Below are 25,540 nucleotides of genomic sequence, written 5' to 3'. Positions count from 1 at the left end.
GATTCTACTATCCAGGGCTTTCCGGGCCCTTAACCTAATGATTTTATGTGTAAATAAAATAGAATTGTGCACTAATAACTTTTAATCAATTTAAATAATTATTACAACTTAACAACTTGTATATGCCAACGTAAGCGTCCAGAGATCACACTTGAAAAGTAGAAGGCATTGAGCCATAGGCACAGTGCTATAACAATGAGTACGGGTAACATTAGTAAGAGGCTTCAAATTTTACATCTAACACTACTGAAGATCGATTGTCTGTAATAGTGGTGAAATTTCAACTCTCAACCATAGCACCATCTTTTTCTACAGGAAACTTGGTGAAAGGGAGAGTACTAATTACTTAATTTAGGATTTGTGTATAACTGAACTTTTTCCACTAAAGGTATTTTTCTCTCAAACTAAATATCTTGTTATTGTGTAAACTTTAATCAGTAACTTTCATCTTTACACAAAAACATCATAAAGATGTAAATCTCATGTACATTTTAATGTTGAAAACAATACTGAATAAAATTAGCATTTCTTTTCATTTCTACGTTTACGTGATCAGAATTTAAAACTGGAGCGTACCAATTTCGACCGAGTATCCGAAAATAATCCGAGTGAATGTTTGCGAATTTGATTGTTTTTCATTTCACGTTGTCTTTATGCCAAGTAACTATTCTTAAAATTGGATCATCTCATGAAAGTTGGATATTTAATATATTGGATATTGGATATTCGTATAATTCGGATTAAAAAGGAAACATTTAAGTAATTTTATTAATATTTTTGAACTAAAAATTTATTTAGGTGCGTTGGGCGATTTTGGAATGGGTGAAAACCTCAATATCGCTTCACCGACATGCTAATGTTATTGTCTGATCTGTCTTTTAGTGTAGATGGAAAAGAGACGGAGAGGTTTTCTGTCCTTTCCCGTCCATGTTAAATGACAGATTTACGCACAGTTTACATTAACTTGAAAAGTTACACTAGAAACTCAGAATATCCTTGTCAGTTATCAATGTTAGTTAACTTAAAAAGTTACACTAAAGGGCTACATTAAAAAGTCAATGACATTAAATGAGAAAATGACACAATGCAGTTTCGTTAAGAGAAATCATAAAACGCAATGAAAACCAATCAATACAGATGGAAAATAACATTAATAGGTCAACCATTTGACTTTGATACCGTTAGATAGTGTAAACACTTTCATAAATAATACTTACTGTCTTCCTCTGTACTGTATATATACTGTATATATATGTGACTACTGTATATATTAGTTTCTAGTTTGTCGATAAATGTCTCATTTGCTCTATTTATTATACCTCTATGTAAATTTAAGTCGGTATCGGCATGATATACATCTGTATTATACCTATATTATTACTATATATTTCGCTTACTTGAAGTACCTACTGGCCCTACTGCTAGATATCATCATCCATATTGCTACCTTAATACTAGTAACTCATGCTGCTAACTTTTTGGAAATGAGGTTTCTTTAATCGTCGCATCGTCGTCTCAATCGATAGATGCCCACTGCTGGACATAGCATAGCATACATTTTATTAGGGCATTCTGTATTCCATGGTCTTACACGGTCGCGAGCATTGGACCTAGTACCTTGTCTTTTGTCAACCTAATTTCAAGAACCTTTGTTTGCTGCATGGAAACCAAACAAATGATTATTCGGTATCATATGTCGGAAATGTTACGAGTCAGATGGCAAGGTTATCTTAGCTATTATGAGCTGGGAGCTGCGTGCAGTGAAGCTGATAACAGCCTGCATGTTAAGGGGACTCAGTTCGGTACTTTCGTCATACAAACGTAGGAGGGAAATTACAACAATATTCGATATTGTACGCACAATACTAAGAATTATATCGATTTATCTCGTCATTATCTAGGTTTATTGATATATGAAACATTGAAAAAAATATTGATTTAAAAGTTACGAGGCTCAAAAGATTCCTATTTTAACACTAAATTAATGACAACTTTGGGCGTAAATAAATAAGATTAGGGATATGAAAATTCTAAAACAATTTATCATTAGACGTAGTTTATTTATTCATTAGTTGAAATAACTTTACTTTGCAAACATAAATTCAGCAATTTTTTCTCAAAAATACTTTTCCTAAACCCTTTTCGCGCGCTTGATTTCGGTGAAAATCATCGTGCCTCTCAACTTTCTCATACAATGTCAAGTGAAAAGCAAACATGTTACACACGTGCGCTGCCAATTTCGGTCGAGCGTCCTGCGTCACCTTAACGCAGACAAGTCAACGCGTATTATTTTCCTTGTCACATTGTTTTGGTTCAAGTGTCTAGGGGTTTTGCTTGATGATAAGCTTCGACCGACCCAAAAGTCATCAGCATCGTCAACCAATAGACGTCCACTGCTGGACATAGGTCTCTTGCATGGACTTCCATACACCATGGTCTTGCGCCGCGAGGCCGCCATTCTAGCACGCTGAGACCGTCCCCAACCTTTATCATTTTTCCGAACTAAGTATGTCCCCTGCCCATTTCGACTTCAGCTTCGCAACCCGCTGGACTTTTTCGGTTTATCTGCTTCTCCTACGGATCTCCTTATTTTTGAATTGATCACGTAGATAAACTCCAAGCATAGCTCTCTACATCTCCCGCTAACCCGAAAGTATGAGCTAATTTAGAAAAGATACTTTTCCATTTCCTAAATTTACCCCAACTGGGATATCCCGAGACCTTTTGATCATAAGGCGAGTATTCCCAAGAAAGATCGACTAAATCTGATATAATATCACCAAAAAGGCTTATTTTCTGCCTGAAACGTTACAAACGGACAGGTTTGATCAAAACGTCTGAAAAAATATAAAAACGCTCGTTATTCCGATCTTTATCCTTCACTGAATTTCTTATTATAGCAGCATTATCTGTAATAAGTATTTCAAGATTGCCTCGTCTTCGAGGTACGTTGAACACACCTGTACAATCCAAACACTATTACCGCACGGTCGCTTCGGACCTTGACTTCATAAGCCAGTAATACTTTTTTGTACAATCGCGTACAATTGCCCCGAAGGTGAATTCGATTTGCAAGGCCGTTACAAACGTCGGATAATCATTTGAGCGGCAATTTCGTTAATTGGTTTACGTCGCCATCAGCATTGTGAAGACAGCTCTAAATACATATAGATATAAATAGTAGTTACGGCTTATAGAACACATAAAAGTGGGCAAGGTGTCCCAAACTTAACAAAACCGCGACTTCGTTATATTTTTACACACTAACATTTTTGAAGATGCCATATTAATTTTGTTTTTCAAAAATTTATAGCCAGTATCACTCGAAATGATGTGATTCTAACGATACCATATACATCCAAATCTGTTCAGGCAAAAAAAAACTGTAGAGGATATGATGGAACAAAGAAACTGGCATACATACAAATAAACATGAACGCTTAAAACACTCTCCTTATATTGGGCAGCCGTGTAAAAAGATAGTTTCCCCGTTTTTATTTTTGGTGGATAGGTATAGGGACTGTATAGGTTAGTTATTGCAACGAATCGTTAATTAATGCTTTTTTTTTAAAGAATATTAGCCATGTTAAATGACTAATATTCCCCTTTTCTCTCCAACTAAGCGTCAGGCTTGTGCTAGGAGTAGGTACGACAGTAGTGAAACGGGCGGGGTTTGAACCGTCGACCTTTCGGTTTTCAGTCCACTCCTTTACCGGTTGAGCTATTGAGGCTTTAGTACTTAATATCTCAATAGTGTTAACATTTATCTATACAGCTTTGTTTATGTAGTACTTACCTACCTACTTATTTCATCATCAGCAAATTCCTAAAGTTCAACTGCGTGCCTTTGTGCTCACTGCCTCGGTAGTAACGTTCGACGGGACCGAAGTTGTAAAGCATAAAACAACAAACATTTTAATTTTAGCATTCCTATTCCTACTCTACCCTATACAAAACACTAAGACAAAGGAAAAAGAGACCATGAAATGAAACTCTTAGCTTATTATAGAGTCCAACCATTTAAAAATACCCAGAAAATCCGTACTGGGTCGTACCTACCAACCATTCTAAATGGTTTATAAAAATCTAACTGTAATTCTTCCAAATAATTTACCCAGCCCAAACGTCTTCTTATTTATTTTCCTTCGTAAAAACAAACTAAAAAAAGAAAAAAACGTACACACTTTATCCTTCAAAGTCAACAAACGGCAAACATTTTTTAAAACCGTTTTGTTTCGCCGAAAATACGCGGTTATGTCGCCACAAAAAGCACAGCGTAAGTTTCCAACTCGATATACCGCTAGTGAGCTAGCAAGAGAAACACTGGAAACAAAGCAACATTCAAACAGAACAAAGAGCAAAGCAAATCACGTCGCGATTCAACGTCACCCATCCTTATTTTCACACAACTTTACATACGTTTTTTAAGCACAGTATATATTTTTTTAGAACTAAACAAAATGCAAAATAGAAACAATATTGTAGACTTTTGAAGGCAACCGACAGTATAAAATTAAATCCTGAATTTGACTAACCTGTATCCTAGTTATAATGCAGTTTACAGCAGTTTCATGCCCCCCCCGACTGAGTTTCGACCACGGCGGTCAATCTCCATTGAGATTAGCCAACTGCGCGGGAGATATTAAGTGTGTGCACTCACACAGGTGCACTCTCTATTCCTGCACTCTCATAGCTTGATGGGACGGAAATCCGACACATGTAACGATACCAAACTATTTTTATGCCTTACGGTAGATTTCTAGGTTACTATCTAATATTGCAGCGTATATTTTCTAATGCTTACAACTAATGGCATAGATTATATAGCTTTGCATAAACCAGAAAAATAGCGTGAAATGTTAACAAATGACCAGAGGAACTCATGCAACTCCTCAAGTCGGCGACCGCAAAACGAAACCCGTTCGATAGTCAAGAGTCATTTGCAAACGAGAAACCTGCCACGGAAACCGATCTTCTCTAATCGCACCGACACCTGTTTCCATGAATGACATGCGAGACGATACAATACATACCCATCTAATACAAGACAGGCCGTAAGAGGCGCAGCATCTGAAAGAAGCCCCAGTTCAGTACCCAATGAATGTTCCAGAAAATGCAAATTTTTTGTTGCATGATAGGCTTGTGCTTGACGACAATCATGCTTTAAAGAAAGCAATGATGAGTCTATGTAGTATGAGGTCTAAGTTAGAGCGCGCTTGCCTAGAAGATGCCTATTCACTCTTGCTTTGAAGGTACCTAAGTTATACGTGGCAGGAAACACGGACGCCGGGAGGGCGTTCCAGACCTCAGCGGTTCGTATCAGAAACTTGGAGCAATGATAATGACGGCTTCAACGAACGCTCCAACCTCTTCTAACTTAATCTACATTTCTTCGGCAAAGAACGGCGGACTCTACATCCGGCCAGTGCTGTTGACGTCTTTCGCACTTACAGTACTAACAATGGATTGCCTGCGGCTACATTGCTTGCGGCTGTAGAAATTCTTGAGCATGGTACGGTAGTCTGTAACTAGCTTAAGAAATAGCGTTAAACGACTGACACACATATTGTTCAGCAAATCGCTAAAATATTACTTTTACTTCCATTTTATTATGCGGGGTCGTTGCCGAGTGCGAGGTTTTATGGAAATTCCCGAATACCAGATTCTCACATCCTTTGACTCCCGGGGCTTTATAAATTTTTTATTCGGGGTAAATAAACAGGAAAGTCGGTCTACTTGAATTTTTATTCTACCATGCTTTAACAAGTCTCAATAAAAGGTGAGACTTTGATTTGAATTATCTAGTAATTGCGCTTAGTAATAATTATGGTAAAAATTAGTCGAAGCCCGAAAATATTATGTTTTGTTTGTTAAAATGCCACGCTTTGTGCAAATGTTTGTTTTCTTGTTTGTTCTACTTGGAATATAATATCTGACGTTTCTAGTTTAACGTATAGTGTTTCTGGAGCATACCTACAACTATCTTATTTCTTTGACATTCGATATTAACCTAAGGAACTCGAGACCGTAAAGTAAAACTTATTTCGAACCTAGAATCAACGACCAGGAACCTATACATTCCATTCCTTCGATGTACCTACTAATACTAACGAATAGGTCGCGCCCTTAGAATGGAAGCTTGTATGAAATAGTAAAATGTGACGTCACTGTTCATCGGACTTAAAATTAAGAGAGGACGTGGATTATACTTACTTATTTAAAAAAAAACTTCTATTTGATAATCATTAAATTAAACATAACCTAAAAATTCATTCATTTTCACATAGGCAACAAACATATTAATATCTTAATCACATAAACATTTTTTATTAATAAAATTCAATCAGGTTCTGGTTTAGATGAATCCACTTTCCAAACCGGTGGTAAAGTCCTAACATTATCATAGAAGGCACCAATTGTCCTACATAAAATAAAGACTTTACCTACATTTCATTTTCAACTTTATCTTGTTGAATCCATAGTATTTAATAGTTTATGGTAGGTTTTAAGGCTCTAGCAATGTAATCATGAAAGATTGCTTTAGCTAACTTAATAATCGGAAAAGAAAGAAATACATAGGAAATTAAACATCCTGAACAAATAATCCTTGACTCAATTTTTATATTATCATGCTTTGAATTTTGTTAGACCTTTTTATTTGTAGCAACTAGCACGATACTACTTCCGTTTACAAATCTGTATTTCTATAAAAACAGACTGTTCTGTTTATTTAGTAGTATAAAAGTATTTATAGAATAAAGCAATATTAGTATCATTGTATTTCTATTATATTTACATACCTACTTACTAGATGATGCCGGCCCGCTACTTCGCCCGCGAGTATTGTGGTTTTTTAAAAACCCCGAGGGAACTCTTTGATTTTCCGGTATAAAAAGAAGCCTATATCAGTCTCCCGGATGCAAATAATCTCTATGCTATAGAATAGATGATGCCCGCAACTTCGTTCAAGTGAATTTAAGCTTTTTATAAATCTCATGGGAACTCTTAGGGGACAAAAAGTAAAGCATATGCCCGTCCTCGGAGTGCAAGCTATCTCTGTACCAAACGTCAAAATCGATATAAATTGTTTTCATCAAAATTAATTAATTCATCATCATTATAGTAATTAATGCGAAGCAGATTACTATTTGCTACCATGTTATGTTGATATTATTTAAAGAAATTGTAAAATCAATAGTGCATAAAACCACGGAAAAAATAGATATTTGCCATTGCAAAATAAAATGTCCGTGAATCAGCCGTTCATTATTCAACTGATCCCTATTCATGAAGGCAGCATAATCGCGATGTAAGCTGTTGGAAATGATATGCGGTCAACGCCTTCTGAATGGTTTTCCCTGAAGGCAGATGCACTGAAGTCTAGATTGCCCTGGCCGGTAGATTCGAGCTATTAAGGACCAGTTTGTCCCAACGTAATGACTACAAGTTATGAAACTTGCTTATTTTTGTAGCTCATGTGATTTGTAAAAATACTTAATAGGTCTTACTATTTTCCTTGTAGCTTAATTAAAATTTGTTTGAGTTGATTGCTATATTATTAATATAAATTCTGTTTCCGCGTGATATCGAAAAGCTTACTGCATTTCCGCGCTGAAAAAAATTGCTTTATTTATATTTATAAACTATACTTACTGTTTGCTTTATCAATATAGAAATACCTATTAGAAACACATGCCAGGCCATATCTACTGCCTTTGTAAGAGAGGTGTAATTCGAAATCGTAGATCGAATCTTATCCATCGAACAGCGGTCAATTATATTATTATAACCACTCGAAAGCTTGTTGGAGTGGAAGACAAAATGTTAGTAATTATTGAAAATCCTAGCGATAGGTCTGTCCTACTCTACTTGCTTATCTACATTACCTACCCTACCTGTGCTATACCTAACCCGGTCTTAATTATGATGTCGACATATCTACTGCTTACAAAGTACCTAAATCTAGTTCATGCTGGATGAAGAAATATGGGAGAAAATTTTGTATAATATTACCCGAGATGTAATTTATAATATTACGAGACGAAATTTTAATTTCGACTGACTATGCCGGAGCTTGCGGTTTTAATATAAAATTTAATATAACTTACTGCTATTTACAAGTTACAACACACGAACCGTTAAATTGTTTTGATGCTTGACTCTTTACACTACAAGTCAAATGACATTTTCATAGACCAAGTAAAACAAGCACTTGCTTAAAAGGTCAGTGAAACATGAAGAAACCAATTTAATAATAGTACAAATGGAGATTTTTGGGGAGGAACTCTCCAGGAAGACGGCATAACATGTCAACAATTCCGTCTTTTATTAAGTGTTAACGAGTATTCTGTAAATAAATGAAACACAAATGGGAATTTCGTCATTCTATTTTTGCACAAAAAATCTAATCTATCAGACGACAGTGAAATACCTACCGTGTTATAAAAATATGCTAACAAAGTTCGTTAGTAAATTATGAACACCAAAAGTATCCAGCAAGCCGTGACATTCCTGTAAAGATTTACGTTTGCAGAATGCAAATCTGCGTACAAAATAGTTCCCTTGAACACGCTACCCGCCTGATGGATCGTTCAGGCCGTACCGCAGTATTAAGTTTTATCCTGATGATGAAGCAAGTTTATGTTTAGCTCTCATTTATTTTAGTTGGAGTCATTTCTAGTTTTTGCAAGAACTTACGCAGCTAGTTTGCGGGTAGCTTCGTTACAGAAGTTTAACTTCAACTAAACATTGGATAGAAGAACGTTTAGTTTGAGGTTTCATTTCTGGATCAACTTGAGATTTCCCTTGTCCACCTCCAATTTCTATCATTTTATTCCCCATTTCACTTTTCTAACTGAACGTGAATTTAGATGACCTCTTTTTAACCTAATAGCACTGATAGATAGATTGACGACCTCCCTGACCCAGTTGTAAGCGCTGTGGTCTTATTAGTGGGAGATCCCGGGTTCGATGCCGGCAGGGTTTTGGAATTTAAGAATTCCTAAATCTCTGGTCTAGTCTGGTGGGAGGCTTCGGCCGTGGTTAGTTACCACCCTACTGGCAAAGCCTTGCCGCCAAGCGATTTAGCGTTCCGGTACGATGCCGTGTTGAAACCAAAGGGGTATGGCTTTAATAGAAACTACCATACCGCTTCCAGATTAGCCCCCTTCCATCTTAGACTGCATCATCACTTACCACCAACTGAGATTGCAGTCATGGGCTAACTTGTATCTGAATAAAAAAATAATTAAAAAACTAGTTTAGAAAAAGCAATGGTGAGGTCTAGGTCAATTTGAGTGAGTGAGATACGATTTTTGAATTAGATTTTAAATGCTAGGATGACTGAAGAGTTAGTGCTTGTTAGTGCTGAAACAAAAGGAACAGTTTTTAATTATAAGACCTTCAAGCTTCAAGGTTCTAAATTAGTTATTGCGAAAGTAATTGCTTCGTTCCCTAAAGAGGCGAAAAATTGCCTCCAGATAAAATGACTGATTAATGAGCTGCAAAGTTCCCAGAAAATTGGCATGAAGGTGAATTCGTGAAAAAATAAAACTTTTCAAAATTTCTCTCTTCTTCTCTGTCGTTACACTCTTCACAGGTCGTGGTCGTCACTGTCATGTAAAGATACGTTCATCGCAGCCCTTACTTATTTTGTCCATCTCATGGACATGGACATACCACGTGCTCTGGTGCTCTCTCCTCTTCCTTCTTCAAAAATTCTTGTCGACGTGCAATTCGATTGATAAAATGTATTAAATGTGTAGATGTAGAAACATAATATAAAGTGTAGAATCACGCCAATATAAAACATTTAAAATATAGGTAATTTGATAGGTAAGGATGTGTCCGAAAACTTAAAGAAAAAAAAACACTCAAAAATTCTCAATTCTTTGATAGAGGCACGTAGAGGTCAGAAAAAAAAGTTGTTCTTGTATTCAATTCATTCAAGGTCTTTACATAGTCAACAACCGTAGACCGTACACACCTATAATTTAGCAATTACAGTATTACACTGACATCATACATTGAGGAACAATACCTATAACTTGCAGTTACTTGCTTGTGTGATAAACCTAGATTATACCTTGACACATTTACACTTTTGGAATTAATTACATACTGCCTATTGGCACGAAATATACCTATTAATCCATACGGAACAACCCCTATTGTGCTATAGATATACAACTATTTTGAAGAAGGCAACATTGAAATATACTAGCTGACTCGCTCTGGTTTCGCTGAGGTGCAATTTCTGAAAATTCTTTTTGGTGAGCGGTCTAAATTCATAGAAATTTCATGCAAAACCTCAGGTTTCTAGATCAAGCGGTTTTACCTAAGTCAAGATAAGATTAACGAATCATGTGCAAAATTTTGCCACTTTTTGTTCAAAACTATAAAATATTATAATAACCTTCATATTTCAATGGTATGTGCTTTTTGGATCGTTAATCTAAATTCCTCTTGAAATAGACACATGTTGGATACAATTTCAAAAAATCGGAAAACTGTTCATATATCTAAGTAATTTTTTAGTTTTTGCTTGGTTCTAGCTTGTAGAATTTATTATGAAAATCAGCTTGTCCATGCTATGGACTCACGAACTCCGGTTTATATCACTGTACGATAGCTATACGGTATATTTTAAAATGCTTTACTAAACGATAGGAATCAGTGATGAAGTATAATCAATACTTTTGATCTGTGCAATTAAACGTTATATTTGAATAGAAGCGCGAATGGAAAGCGGATATCCAATGAAATTGACGTCGTTTCTGTGGTACGCCGACCTCAATCCCATGCCGTATTGTGACATCGTAATATTGGTCTGCAGAGGAATATTTTCTAAACGCGTTTCAACGCTAACTCAGCGACGAATTGAAAAATCTGTGCTAAATAGGTAATTAGATTATTTAAACGGCCGGCAAGTCGTCAACACAGGACAAGCAGAAGGTAGATAATTTTAACGGTTGTTAGATGCATTTCTTTGATGTATCCAATGTGGCCGATCTTGCTGATGACGTCACACATGTTTTCAAAACCAATTGAAACATTTATTGTGCCTCTTGCAACTGTGGCGAGCGAGTCGTCTCATGGTATACCTTTGAAAATAATAACGGGTAGCAATTAATAGGTACTTAAAGTCATAATAACATGGATAGACAAAGCAATCATCATCATCATCATCATCATCATCAACCTATTGTCGGCCCACTACTGAGCACGGGTCCCCTCTCAAAATGAGAAGGGTTTAGGCCATAGTCCCCACGCTGGCCAAGTGCGGATTGACTGACTTTACACACATTTGAGAATATTATGGAGAACTATCAGGCATGCAGGTCTCTTCACGATGTTTTCCTTTACCGTTAAAGCAAGTGATATTAATTAATTGCTTAAAATGCACATAATTCCGAAGTAAAAAACTTACCTAAATAGAATTTTACAAATTTACTACATAATATTGTAGGCACGATTAGAATTTATAAATCCATCAACATTTTTCATGATTAGTAAAGTTTTACCACCGTGGGAATAAGAAACCATAAATCAGAGTTTACTCAAGTATTTTTATCAACAACTCTGATCAGTAATCAGGCGTCATTGGGATTTTCTTACTCATTCTATATCCATTTGTACCCCAAACATGTCCATAAATACTTCTTGAAGAGCGATCTCATTTAACACATCGTAAAATTGACTGACTTATCGACTTTCAGTGAAAGTAGGCTATGTATCTCGCCCTGTATATTTTCCTAGCAATTTTATACTCAAGTCAATACAAATGAGAGGTTATCGCAGAGCGAACAGCCGATTAGTATGCCTCGGTTATTATCATAGATAACTTTAGCGGTTATTACCTGTTTTGTAAGATTTTACTGTCTAGAAAGTTTAACTTAACTTTATCGGAAAAGTTAGTCGTTCCGGCCGTTGGTATTCGTCTACTTGTTAAAGTTATGGACTTATCAAAAGTTAGAGTACTATTCGAAAAACAATTTGAATACCTAACAGATCTTTTTTTGTACCAAAACATTTACAGTAAAGAGAAAAAGAGTAAAAGTGGACAGGGAAGCACTTATCTCTATTAGAGATCTCTACCAGTGACCCTTGGCAGTTCGAGAGGTTGTAAAGGGAGTAGAATAGGTACAAAAAGAAGATAAAAACATTCATGAAAATAACATAATAATATTATTAAGTAAACTATATCAAATGTACAGTACAATAAGAATTAAGTATAGTTAGAAATTAGAATAAATAAACTAGTTTCGCTAATGATCATAACTCTAAAGCAAGATTTGAAGATATGAAAGCAAATATAGCAGAATATTTATAATAGTTACTGTTATGGAAGCATTTCAATCATGACCTAAAATGAAGTAACTGAACTATGGAAATCAAAACATACCGTTTATGAATAACTGTAGCGTAATACGTTACAAAATATAACGATAATGTCTACAAAAACGGAATACATTGATATCACGAAGAACGCGATAAAGTCACGCCTCAGATCCGAACCACGACTCGGGTTCAACGGACATAAATATGAGAAACGAATGTCATAACAATAACCTAAGAGGCAAGAGCAAATTGCTAGAGATAGTGAGCCCATAACAACGTTTATTTGAATTATTACCTAATCGTGTGAACTTTACCCTACGTGCTGTAACGATATTGGTATCTCTATGATATTGGTCATAAGTTGGTGCCATTCTTATATCCGCTGTCAATAAAGGGATTGCTTTATGATTTGAAATTCGAATTAATTTCAGTCTTATCTAATATCCACTTAAGGTGACGCTGGATGCACGTCCGAACTGCTCGGCCCACGTGGGTAACCTGTATGCTATTTCACCTAACATTGTGATAGAAAGAAATAGACTCAGTGATGAGCAGTGTAGCGAGTGCATGCGCTCACACTAGCGTCCGGATATATTGATGATGGCACACAGATAGTTGGACAGATGTCACCGATGAATTTTTGTAAATATATGATTTATGAAGGAACTACTTATTTCAATTATTATTGTATAAGATTTTATGGAAGAGCGGGGTCGCCTGCCACGAGTACTCGTAGCAATACTAAAACAGTTACTGGGATGGTCCCAATTACTACGCACTATGTGAAATTGTTTTACCTACTGAAATAAATATTTTTTAATTTTTTTTTGAATGATAATGATTACCTACTTATCTTTTGATGAATACTATAAAATCTCACTTACATACATACCTATTAGGTAACTACTGCCTCAGCGTGTATAAACAACTCGTATATATTATAGAAATCCATACTTCTATGAAGTGTCTGTCTGTAATTTCGAAATAACTACCGCAAGCTCATAATATTGTTATTTGAACTGTACCATAACAGCTGAATCAAACGTTTTTAAAAACTGTCTGTCTGTCTGTTTGAACGGGCTAATCTTCGGAACGGCAGAACCTATTTTGACGGGACTTTTACAGACAAGTAGAGGATTAACAAAGGATACTTTTTTAACCGACTTTTAAAAAAGGAGTTGTGTTTTTCTACCTATGTACACAGAAATCTCCGAGATTTCTGAACCGATTTGCGTATTTTTTTTAATTGATAAAGAAACTTTGCAACATTGTCCTATATAAAATGTCATTTTATATAGGACACACAGGATTTCAACTCCTCAATCCTGATGCTGCAGGGGACATGACCACCAAAACTTATGGGATTTTGAAACTGTCGGTTATAAATTGATATTGGAGGTAGGTACCTATATCTACCAAGTAAAGACTTTATCATTGAACTCGAAGACCCACTTCTCGACCCTGATGCTGTACCTAAGGAATTGCATTGCTAAATCGTGGTGATCCCACGGAATTTTAAATGAATCATCGCCCACGCCCGTTCGGTACCCTCATTCCGCACATTGTTTTTATTAGTCAGTCCACCAATCACAACAAAGCATTCTCCCCTGTCCCCCGCCAACATTTTACGATTTTGTTTTCATGTAAATCCTTGTATATGCGTACTCTAGGAGTTGAATTCTCTGTGCTGGCGGATTACCTATTAGGAACACATGATTACACATTCGTTTGTCTGTGAAAATAAATTTTGTTGCCTAGACTTATCTATTAGTAGCGACTAAAAACTATATATACCATCTACTTGTGTATAAAAAAGTCTAAATAAATTCCACTTTGATCTCAAAAATGAAAATTTTATTTTTATAAGTAGGAAGTAGGTACAATTCAATTTCCCTCTAAAAGCCCACTACACACATAAACACAATATGTATCATTTTCTGTTTCAACAGTCACATTAGATGTATCATTCGACGCAGAACTATTGAAGCTCTCCATTTCATTTCTGGAATTAATAAACATACAATCAACATAAATATATTGTGAGTATTATCTATATAGAATGTATGCAAAAAACATAGCATAACAACTTACAAGTATGGTATGGGCAGACCTTTCAATATTTAGTACGGAATTGAATGTTGTAGCATCATGTTGGATTTCAGTGGTACGTATATTGGGCACATTCATTTTATTTTCCTTGTTTTCTTCTAAAAGGAATGTCTTGAGTCACTAAAATACAACATAATTCAGCATTGACAAATCTGACAACAAATAGTAAATCTCTATATTATATAAAAATGAATCGCTGAATGTGTTGCTGATCGCAAATCTCGAGAACAGCTGCACCGATTTCGCTAATTCTTTTTGATAATATTCCTTGAAGTACGGGGATGGTTCTTATGGAGAGAAAAATTTAAAAAAAGTCCTGAAAAAGAATCGACTGTAGGCGGTGCGAAGTTCGTCGGGGCAGCTAGTAACATAATAATTATATTATCCTAATCCTAATTCCTAATCTAAATATAAAAGGTGACTGACTGACTGACTGACTGACTGACTGACTGACTGACTGACTGATCTATCAACGCACAGCTCAAACTACTGGACGGATCGTGCTGAAATTTGGCATGCAGATAGCTATTATGACGCAGGCATCCACTAAGAAGGGATTTTTGAAAATTCAACTCTGGAGGGGGTGAAATAGGGGTTCGAAATTTTGTGTAGCCCACGCGGACGAAGTGGCGGGCATTAGGTAGTATCTAAATAATATCAATTTACAAACACAGTGTCAAACTTTCAGAAGCTGGCTCTAAATGGTACGGTGTGATAGCATCATAATCTAATTCAATTCGATTTTTTGCTTTGTCGTTTCCTTGCCAAAGAAAATCCCGTGATCCACTAAAATAGAAGTATAATATATAAGTATTTATTAAAAATAAATAAATGTCATCATCAAATTCACCATCCTGGAGAACCTTGTAAACGACACTCGCGTCTATTTTTTATAAAAAGTGCTGGCCCGCCATCTTAGATTAAAAAATTAATGTCATTATCAAAACCAGCATCCTGGAAACCCTGAAAACGACACCCATTTCAATTTTTGTGAAAAGTGCATGTCTGCTATTTTGGATTTGAAAATAAATGTCATTATCAAATTCAGCATCCCGGAAAAGTACATATTCAGTCAAATAAAATTCCCGTCGAGTCACATTGTTACTCACGTCGGGTGTGACGCACGGGAATAACCCCGAAAAAGTAATGGCATTATCATCACAAGATAATATTATGGTTTGGAAAGATTCTGATGAATTTTAATAGATCTCCTCTTTGCAAGGGATTTGCTTTTGCGAGAAGCTTTTGCGAGTCTAAACCGTTTCTTTTTCCTCTTCCGCCAATCCATTTTTGTTTCTGTTACACGAAAACTCAAGTATATAATTAAATTGTCTAAGCACACAATATTACCTACATACTTATATTTGTAACTAGATGATACACGCGACTTCGTCCGCGAGGATATAGTGGTTTTTTAATCCCGCGAGAACTCTTTCAAAAGCGATCACTATTTCAAATTTCAGCCAAATCCGTCTTGTACTTTTTGCGTGAAAGGGTAACAAACCTATACACACACACACGCAGATACAAAATTTCGCCTTTATAATGTAAAGTGTGATTTGACAACCCTGACTTTCGGAATTCGGATAAGTCCAAATTATATTTTATTACTAGTTGATGCCCGCAACTTCGTCCGCGTGGAATTAGGTTTTTAAAAATCCCGTGGGAACTCTTTGATTTTCCGGGATAAAAAGTAGCCTATGTGTTAATTTAGGGTATACCCTAAATTAACACTTTTATCTATCTCCATTCCAAATTTCATCCAAAACTGTTCAGCCGTTTTTGTGTGATTGAGTAACAAACATCCAAACATCCACACACACACATCACTACACCTATTATAAATGTGATAGTGTGTTTGTTTGTTGGTTCGTTGGTTTGTCCTTCAATCACGTCGCAACAGAGCAACGGATCGACGTGATTTTTGCATGGGTATGGTTGACCTGGAGAGTGACATAGGCCACTTTTTATCCCGGAAAATCAAAGAGTTCCCACAGGATTTTTAAAAATCTAAATCCACGCGTACGAAGTCGTGGGCATCACCTCATCATCATCATCATGATCAACCCATCGCCGGCTCACTACAGAGCAGGGGTCTCCTCACAGAGTGAGAAGGGTTTTGGCCATAGTCTACCACGCTGGCCATGTGCGGATTGGTAGAATTCACACACCTTTGAGAACATTATGGAGAACTCGGCATGCAGGTTTCCTCACGATGTTTTCCTTTACCGTTAAAGCAAGTGATATTTAATTAATTAAAACGCGTATAACTCCGAAAAGTTAGAGGTGCGTGCCCGGGATCGAACCCCCCGACCTCCGTTTAGAAGGCGGACGTCCTAACCACTAGGCTATCATAGCTTCACCTAGTTTATAATATTAGTAGGATATATGTAAACTACTACCACCAGCTGTCGATACGATGCATTCTAAAATAAATCGACCGACCGACCGACAGACCGACCGGCCAAGTACGAGTCAGACTCGCGCCCCGAGGTTTCCGTACTACAATAGTAAAATGTTTATCTCTAAATCTCCGTTTAGAGATAAGCATTTACAATGTAACTTAATTTATTACTACTATGTAACTAGAATTTCGGTACATATAAAAATGAATCGCTAAATGTGTTGCTGATCGCAAATCTCGAGAACAGCTGAACCGATTTCGCGAATTCTTTTTTTATAATATTCCTTGAAATATGGTTCTTACGGAGAGAATTTTTTTTAAAAATTCCTGAAAAAGAATCGACTGTTAGGCGGTACGAAGTTCGCCGGGGCAGCTAGTGAAAAATAAAAATAAATAAATAGGTAAATAGTATTTTTTAACATTTTGCATGATAAATCAAAAACTATTTATTATGCACTAGATGATGCCCGCAACTTCGTCCGCGTGGATTCAGGTTTTTTAAAAATCCCGTGGGAACTTTGATTTTCCGGGATCAAAAGTCAAAGTCAAATGATTTGTTCAAAATAGGTAATAAATTACTCTTTTCGATTGTCAGTTGTTGGATTTGTAAAATATAGTGGTGATAATTATTTCGCAAACGCTACGAGGGTTCCAAACGTGCCCAAGACTGAGAAGAGCCCACAGCTAACTCAGCCGGGTATTCTTTTTATTATCACCACTTTACAAAATCATAAATTAAACTTATTAGAACTATCACAAAGCCGAGCAACTCATTCCCAAGCTTGCTTATCATTTAAATAATCCTTTACAATGTAATAGGATTTTTTAATTAGTTTACGTTTTATGCAAACTTCGAACTTGTTGAGAGACATCTCCAATATGTTTTCTGGAAGTTTATTATAAAAACGTATAGAAGTACAATAGCAAATGAATTGAACTTTACTTAGCCTAGAGGCGGGCATTAGGTACAAGTTTATTTTTATTTCTAGTATTTACATTATGACAGTCACTTTTTTTTGAATTTATTTATGTTTTTATGTACGTACAATAAATTTTCAAAAATATATTGACTATGCACTGTCATAATTTTAACTTCTCTAAATTTAGTTCTCAGTGACTCTCGTGGTCCCATACTATATTATGGCTCGAACAGCCCTTTTCTGCAGCACAAAAATAGAATTTATATCAGCAGCATTAATTACCCCATAATAATTCCGTGGTGCCACCCGAATCAGGGTTCCTACTGAAAACCAGCGCTATATGTTTTTGTACTTGTGCAAGACAATATGCATTTATGCTGAGTAGGTACCTTTTTTTTGGGTTGTGCCACACATGACATACTTTATTCCGGCGCTTCTTATACTTGAGGTTTTTTGACTTTATTACTCAAGTATAAGAGGCACTGGGATAACCTAACCAGTTGGTAACTGGTAATGTGTGGTAGCTTTAAAAAATAAACGTTTTTTCTTTTCTTTCTTTTTCTTTTCTAATAATATGCCATATGACATAATGCTGTGAAAGTAACTAAAATATACTAGTCTCGCCGTTTCTATGTCTGTCAACTGGCGAATCTTTTCTACCGCATATGCAGCAGAACTGTCTGTTCGATAAGTTATTTATATGAGAGCCCCATTGAAGTTTCGCATCTAACGTTATTTCCAGAAAAATAGCGGTATCCACTAAATCTAATTTATCATAAAAGTAGCCTATGTCCTTCCCCGGGATGCAAGCTATTTTTGTACCAAATTTCATCAAAATTGGTTAAATGGATGAGCTGTGAAAAGCTAGCAGACAGACAGACGGACTGATAGACAGATACACTTTCGCATTTATAATATTAGTATGGATAAAAATAAATAAAATCTGTTTTTGATGTACAAATAAGGTCCTTTCATATGATACCCCACTTGGTTTACTAATCTTACTTGAAAGTTGAAAATACTAACTATTTGTTAATGAACACATTTATATTTATTTTTTGTGATGTAACCACAAATTCATTGTTTTCAGATTTTTCCCCTTACGTGTGTTATAAGATCTACCTACGTGCCAAATTTTATCATTCTAGGTCAATGGGAAGTACCCTACAGGTTTCTTGACAGACACACTGACAGACTGGCAGATAGACAGACAGACAGACAACAAACTGATCCTATAAGGGTTCCTTTTTCCTTTTGAGGTACGGAATCCTAATGATCTCTCTTTTTGCACTGCATTTAATCTGAATCCAAGAATTCCCGATCCGAAATAGCCGTAAGCAAGACTGTATCGTCACTTACCACCAGGTGAGATTGCAGTCAAGGGCTAACTTGTAGCTGAATAAATAAATAAAAAAATACTATTTGTACTAAGCGTTGCGTACTTTATTTGTAAGACGGACAGACAGACAGCCAACAAACTGATCCTATAAGGGTTCCTTTTTCCTTTTGAGGTACGGAATCCTAATGATCTCTCTTTTTGCACTGCATTTAATCTGAATCCAAGAATTTCCGATGCGAAATAGCCGTAATCAAGACTGTATCGTCACTTACCACCAGGTGAGATTGCAGTCAAGGGCTAACTTGTAGCTGAATAAATAAATAAAAAAGTACTATTTGTACTAAGCGTTGCGTACTTTATTTGTAAGACGGACAGACAGACAGACAACAAACTGATCCTATAAGGGTTCCTTTTTCCTTTTGAGGTACGGAATCCTAATGATTTCTCTTTTTGCACTGCATTTAATCTGAATCCAAGAATTTCCGATCCGAAATAGCCGTAAGCAAGACTGTATCGTCACTTACCACCAGGTGAGATTGCAGTCAAGGGCTAACTTGTAGCTGAATAAATAAATAAAAGTACTATTTGTACGAAGCGTTGCGTACTTTATTTGTAAGATGGACAGACAGACAGACAGACAGATAGACGGACAGACAGACAGACGGACAGACGGACGGGCAGACGGACCGACGAACGGACCGACAGACGCACGGACGGACGGACGGACAGACGGACGGACGGACGGACGGACAGACGGACCGACAGACGCACCGAGGGACGGACGGATGGAAGGACAGACAGACATAGGGTTCCATTTTTTCCTTCTGAGGTACGGAACCCTAAAAGTACAAAGAAATACCACCAGGTAGGTTACCTACCTACCTACCTACCGACAGACAGACAGACGGACAGATGGACAGATGGACAGACGGACAGACGAACAGACGGACAGACGTACCGACAGACGGACCGACGGATGGACAGACTGACGGACGGACGGACAGACGGACGGACAGACAGACAGACAGAGGATTCCGTTTTTTCCTTCTGAGGTACGGAACCCTAAAATACAAAGAAATACCACCAGGTAGGTACCTACCTACCTATATTATTATACATATACAGGTACCTTTTTAGGGTTCCGTACTTTATAAGGAAAAAAGGGACCCTTAGTATCACTTCGTTGTCTGTCTGTCTGTCCGTCTCTCCGTCTGTGTCGTATCTGTCACACAAACCTATAGGGTACTTCCCGTTGACCCAGAATCATGAAATTTAGTAGGTACGTAGGTCTTAGAGCACAAGTAAAGGAATAAATCCGAAAACCGTAGATTTGTTTGTGATTACAACATACAAAAAAATTTAAAGTTTGTTAATGAAAAAATAATTAGTATTTTCAATTTTCAATGTATGATAAGTATACCAAGTGGGGTATTATATGAAAGGGCTTTACTTGTGTATTCTAAAACACATTTTTTATTTATTTTTATGCATAATAGTTTTTGATTTATGGAGCAAAATGTCAAAAAATACCTGAGTACGGAACCCTTGGTGCGCGAGCGACTCGCACTTGGCCGGTTATTAGATAAAATAAATAACTAAACAAAGTTACTTACCTATTGTACTAGGACCACACGAGTAGATATCCCTACTAGGACCTCAACAACAAAGTCAGGTCAATAAACCAATGAATAAAATTGGTGTCCAAAGTTCAAATTCCAGAGGTCAATGTACAAAATGCAATAAGTATTTGAAGGATAACACTTATTGACTCTGCTCAATTTTCTACACATTTGCATAGCTACTGAATTATAAGAAGAAACTAATTAACTTATTAATAAATAATCAAGTACTTTTATGAAATAATTACGACTTTTATTTTTGAAAACAACACTCGTCGTCATAGAAACCACAATATTACACGCGCAGCCGCGCGCCGCTGGGCTGGCCCTTCCCTCCGCCACCCGCATGGTGTCTAATGTTTTGGGGTGAGAGGCATGATTATTTTAGCCGAAATCTAGCGCTTGAAAAGGGTTGAACAGTAGTTTGGGAAAAGTATTTTTGAGAAAAAACTACTGAATTTATGTTTGCAAAGTAAAGTTATTTCAACTAATGAATAAATAAACTACGTGTAATGATAAATTGTTTTAGAATTTTCATATCCCTAATCTTATTTATTTACGCCCAAAGTTGACATAAATTTAGTGTTAAAATAGGAATCTTTTGAGGCTCGTAACTTTTAAATCAATATTTTTTTCAATGTTTTAGATATCATTGAACCTAGATAATGACGAGATAAATCGATATAATTCTTAGTTTTGTGCGTTCAATATCGAATATTGTTGTATTTTCCCTCCTTCGTTTGTATGAAGAAAGCACCGAACTGAGCTGCCTTAAAGCTCTTGATTGACTGAAGCCTTTATTTATCTATCGGTACAGTTTTCTTTTTGAGCTTTGACAATGTTCATGGTAACTGGTGTTTAGTGATTCATCATCATCATCAACTGATACACGTCCACTACTGGACATAGGTCTCTTGTAGGGACTTCCACACGCCACGGTCTTGCGCTGCCTAAATCCAGCGGCTCCCTGCGACTCGTCTGATGTCGTCCGTCCACCAAGTGGTAAACCTCTGAGTAAAACTTGTACATGCACGACTAAGCTAATTTTATAGCTGAAAGCATCTCCAGTACGAGGTGCCTCCATATTATTACCACTTACGGACGGAACGGCATTCCGAACCAGTGGTAAATTAAACCTGACTATTCATAAGCACTTTTAAAAAGTTTACATGAATAAAAAAACATTCTATTCTATTCTATTCTATTCTTATGAGTCATCGTAGAATTAGATTAAAAATTTACATCCTAGTTAAGGGGGTGGAGTAGCAGATGACGTGTAAGCTAATAAAACATAATTAAAGAAATCAACAAGTACCATAATGAACTGTAGGTACATTTTATAGCTGCTCATAATAACAATATGACGACAACGTCTCCAGCATCTCCCACGCCCATTATGATCATAAACTCGTCTAAATTAGCATACAATACATAAACACCTCCGACAAATGATACAAAATGGTTACTTCCCATACGTTGCCACTTCTTTGTTATTACATACATATTTTATACTTTTACATCATACCATAAAACTGATCTTCCATTTATACAAACAAAATTACTCCTGTTATAATAAAATGTGGGATTAGCATTCAAATTATACAAAGGGAGTGCTTAAATGAAAAAAAAAATGCATTTATAGCACCTTAATTTTGTTTCACGCAGTTTACTGTTGGAGTCCACGTCAAATACTCTCTTGGGGACAGCAACAAATTGTAATGTAATGTACCTATAAGCTTTTTATTTATTACCTATCTTTTTAGGGTTCCGTACCTCAAAAGGAAAAACGGAACCCTTATAGGATCACTTTGTTGTCTGTCTGTCTGTCTGTCTGTCTGTCAAGAAACCTACAGGGTACTTCCCGTTGACCTAGAATCATGAAATTTGTCAGGTAGGTAGATCTTATAGCTGACATTTTGGGAAAAATCTGAAAACCGTGAATTTAGGGTTAGATCACACAAAAAAATTTAAATTGTGGTCATGAACTAATAATTAGTATTTTCAACTTTCGAAGTGAGTGACTATATCAAGTGGGGTATCATATGAAAGGTCTTCACCTGTACATTCTAAAACAGATTTTTATTTATTTTTATGCATCATAGTTTTTGAATTATCGTGCAAAATGTCGAAAAATTACGACTGTAGTACGGAACCCTCATTGCGCGAGCCTGACTCGCACTTGCCCGGTTTTGATTTTGAAAAGGGATTAGGTACTTTCACGTAGGAGCTGGTCATTATTTTAAACTTGTCTCTGCTTCAGATAATAAGGTAAGTATGTAAATGTAAGTGAGTTAATTGTTTTGTACAGGGATACCATATACCTATTACCTGCTTTTCCACAATATTTTTGAAGACCTCTCATTATCAAGACCCGTTTCTAAAACTCATTTCCACGCTCTATCATCATGACAAATATCTATAGTACGCGACAGGTCGAGATGGCAATCGGGCATCGGGGTGGGTACGCCCCGCGCATCCTCACAGCCCCCGCGCTAACCCGGTGCGGGATAGCGCGGGTGACGTCGTGTACGTGTATGACCTTACTAAGTAATAACGTTAACTAAGTAACTTATCAATATGTTTTAGATGGGTTTATTAATTATTATTATAGTTTCGGTCATTAATAGATACACATGAGACGCGGAAAACGTAATTTTCGCAGTACAGTAATTCGTATAACCGTGACCGTCTGTTACGCCACGTCTACTATCTAAAAGATAGAACAGGCCCCAAAGCATCTCGCACGCGGCACGTGTAACAAATTACTAACGCAATACTTAGCTCACTCTAAAGCCTACTATACATTATCCACTCTGGCGTATCTTTATAAGCATCCTCATAAATAATTTACGCTTGCGGTACGTTCAAAGATATCGCACAGGAGTTCACGTTTTAAATGTACTTACAGCTACCTATATTATGGGGCATAAACACCCCGTTTGAATTTGGTTTATATTTCTTACTCGTATTGCCTTCCTCCATCTACCTTACGCTCCCTGCGATATTAGTGAGCCACTTAACGATACGATATAAAGTTACGTAATTTACTTAACTGACTAAATAGTTGGTTCCAAAATTCATATTCAATACGGATGCCATCAATAGGTCCTATATTTTACATGCTGTCAAGTACCCTATTCCGTTTACATCAAAAGCACGGTGTAGTAGTCAGCTACACTAATTTTTTTATCAATTTAACACGCATCGCAGCTCGACGCCAGATGGTTTGTGGAAAATGAAATGAAATCCGTTAGCCACTGTGTACTCTCGTTTCGACCTCATTTGAATGCATTCATTCGATATTTTAAGAACTTTATGAAACACTTGACCTTTTATCATTCAGTTTGAACCAAGCTGGATTAATATGTTGCTTATCAGCTTAGTTTGATAAGCTCTTCTCATTTAAAATGTCAGTTCAATTCTATTATTTGGATAAGTCGTTTTTTGTGGTTTTTTTTACTACATCTTGCTTTCTTTATTCTTCTACCTACACTAATATTATAAAGAGGTACAGTTTGTAAGGTTTGGTGTATGGGGTAATCTCCGAAAGTAATGATCTGATTCCGAAGATTCTTTCACTGATAGATATCTACATTATCCCCGAGTGCTTATAATACATGCGGACGAATGCATGCAGGCATTATTCCATAGAAAAATCTCAATTATTGTTCTATGGAACAAATTAGGATAAAATTTACTCATTTTATCCGATGACGTCAAGTTCTGTAGAACAAATGGGACTTACCCGCAAAAGCTATTAAACAAAACTTGTCCTGATTTTAATTAAGATGTTTTGGTTACCGTTCGTTTACTATAACATCTACTTCCTTAGTATACAAATATTATGGAGTCTATTAAAGCTATCTCACGCGTCACAGCATTATCTGCTTCATCTACTCGTAGCGATTTCTTTATAAGTATGTAAGTATTTCTTACCGTAGCGTAGGTACAAGAAAAGTTGACATGACATAGCACGACTTTGTAACGACATGTACATCATTTTACGATATATTCATCTATTTACTGAACAGAAATCACAACTTTTGCTTAGCATTTTCTCTCTACTAGTATTTGCTTACGCGCTTTTGTTTCTAAGAAATACTTAAAGAATTTTCATATTTTGCACACAACCGCACAGCCCCCGCAGTAACCCGGTGCGGGATAGCGCGGGTGACGTGCGGGCGAGCCTCCGCCTCATACTTCGATTGCTATCTCGACCTGTCGCGTAATATAATCTAGTGTGGGTGTAGAAAGTCATTTTACACTCAACTTCGTTTAAGTGTCTTCACAATTTTAATAAATAGAAGGTCTTTGAAGAGACGGAGCTAAAAACCTAAAAAGGGCCAATTAGTCAATCGTCAGTACATTCGTAGCCGGAGACGTTACTACGCAAGCAATCTCTTGAGTTTGCTTTTGAATAGGGTTTATTAGGGACAGGCCAGACGTTTTATATTAAGGAGGATAATTGATTGAATTGTGCGCAGTATATTTTATAATTGAGAGCCCGCATGATCGCTGCAGTCAGCAGAGGCTCAATTATTATTATCAGTTTGAGGGTTTTTAATATGAAACTACTTGTGTCTATAGCTCTTTAAACTCTTTATAATATTACATTGTTAACACAGACCACCACCTCATCATGATCAACCCATAGCCGTCTCACTATAGAGCACGGGTCTCCTCTCAGAGTGAGAAGGGTTTTGGCCACAGTCTACCACGCTGGCCATGAGCGGGTTGGTAGACTTCACACCCCTTTGAGAACATTATGGAGAATTCTCAGGCATGCAGATTTCCTCACGATGTTTTCCTT

General features: G+C 36.6%; 1 protein-coding gene across 2 annotated transcripts in view; it reads left to right on the top strand.

The window, feature by feature from the left end:
* Positions 1 to 25,540, top strand: part of Arl4 (ADP ribosylation factor-like 4) — an 83,681-nt gene that overhangs the window by 49,502 nt on the left and 8,639 nt on the right. The window lies entirely within an intron of this gene.

Source organism: Maniola hyperantus, chromosome 14, assembly GCF_902806685.2.
Source record: "Maniola hyperantus chromosome 14, iAphHyp1.2, whole genome shotgun sequence".
Lineage (NCBI taxonomy): Eukaryota > Metazoa > Arthropoda > Insecta > Lepidoptera > Nymphalidae > Maniola > Maniola hyperantus.
This window is presented reverse-complemented; position numbering and strand designations above follow the sequence as displayed.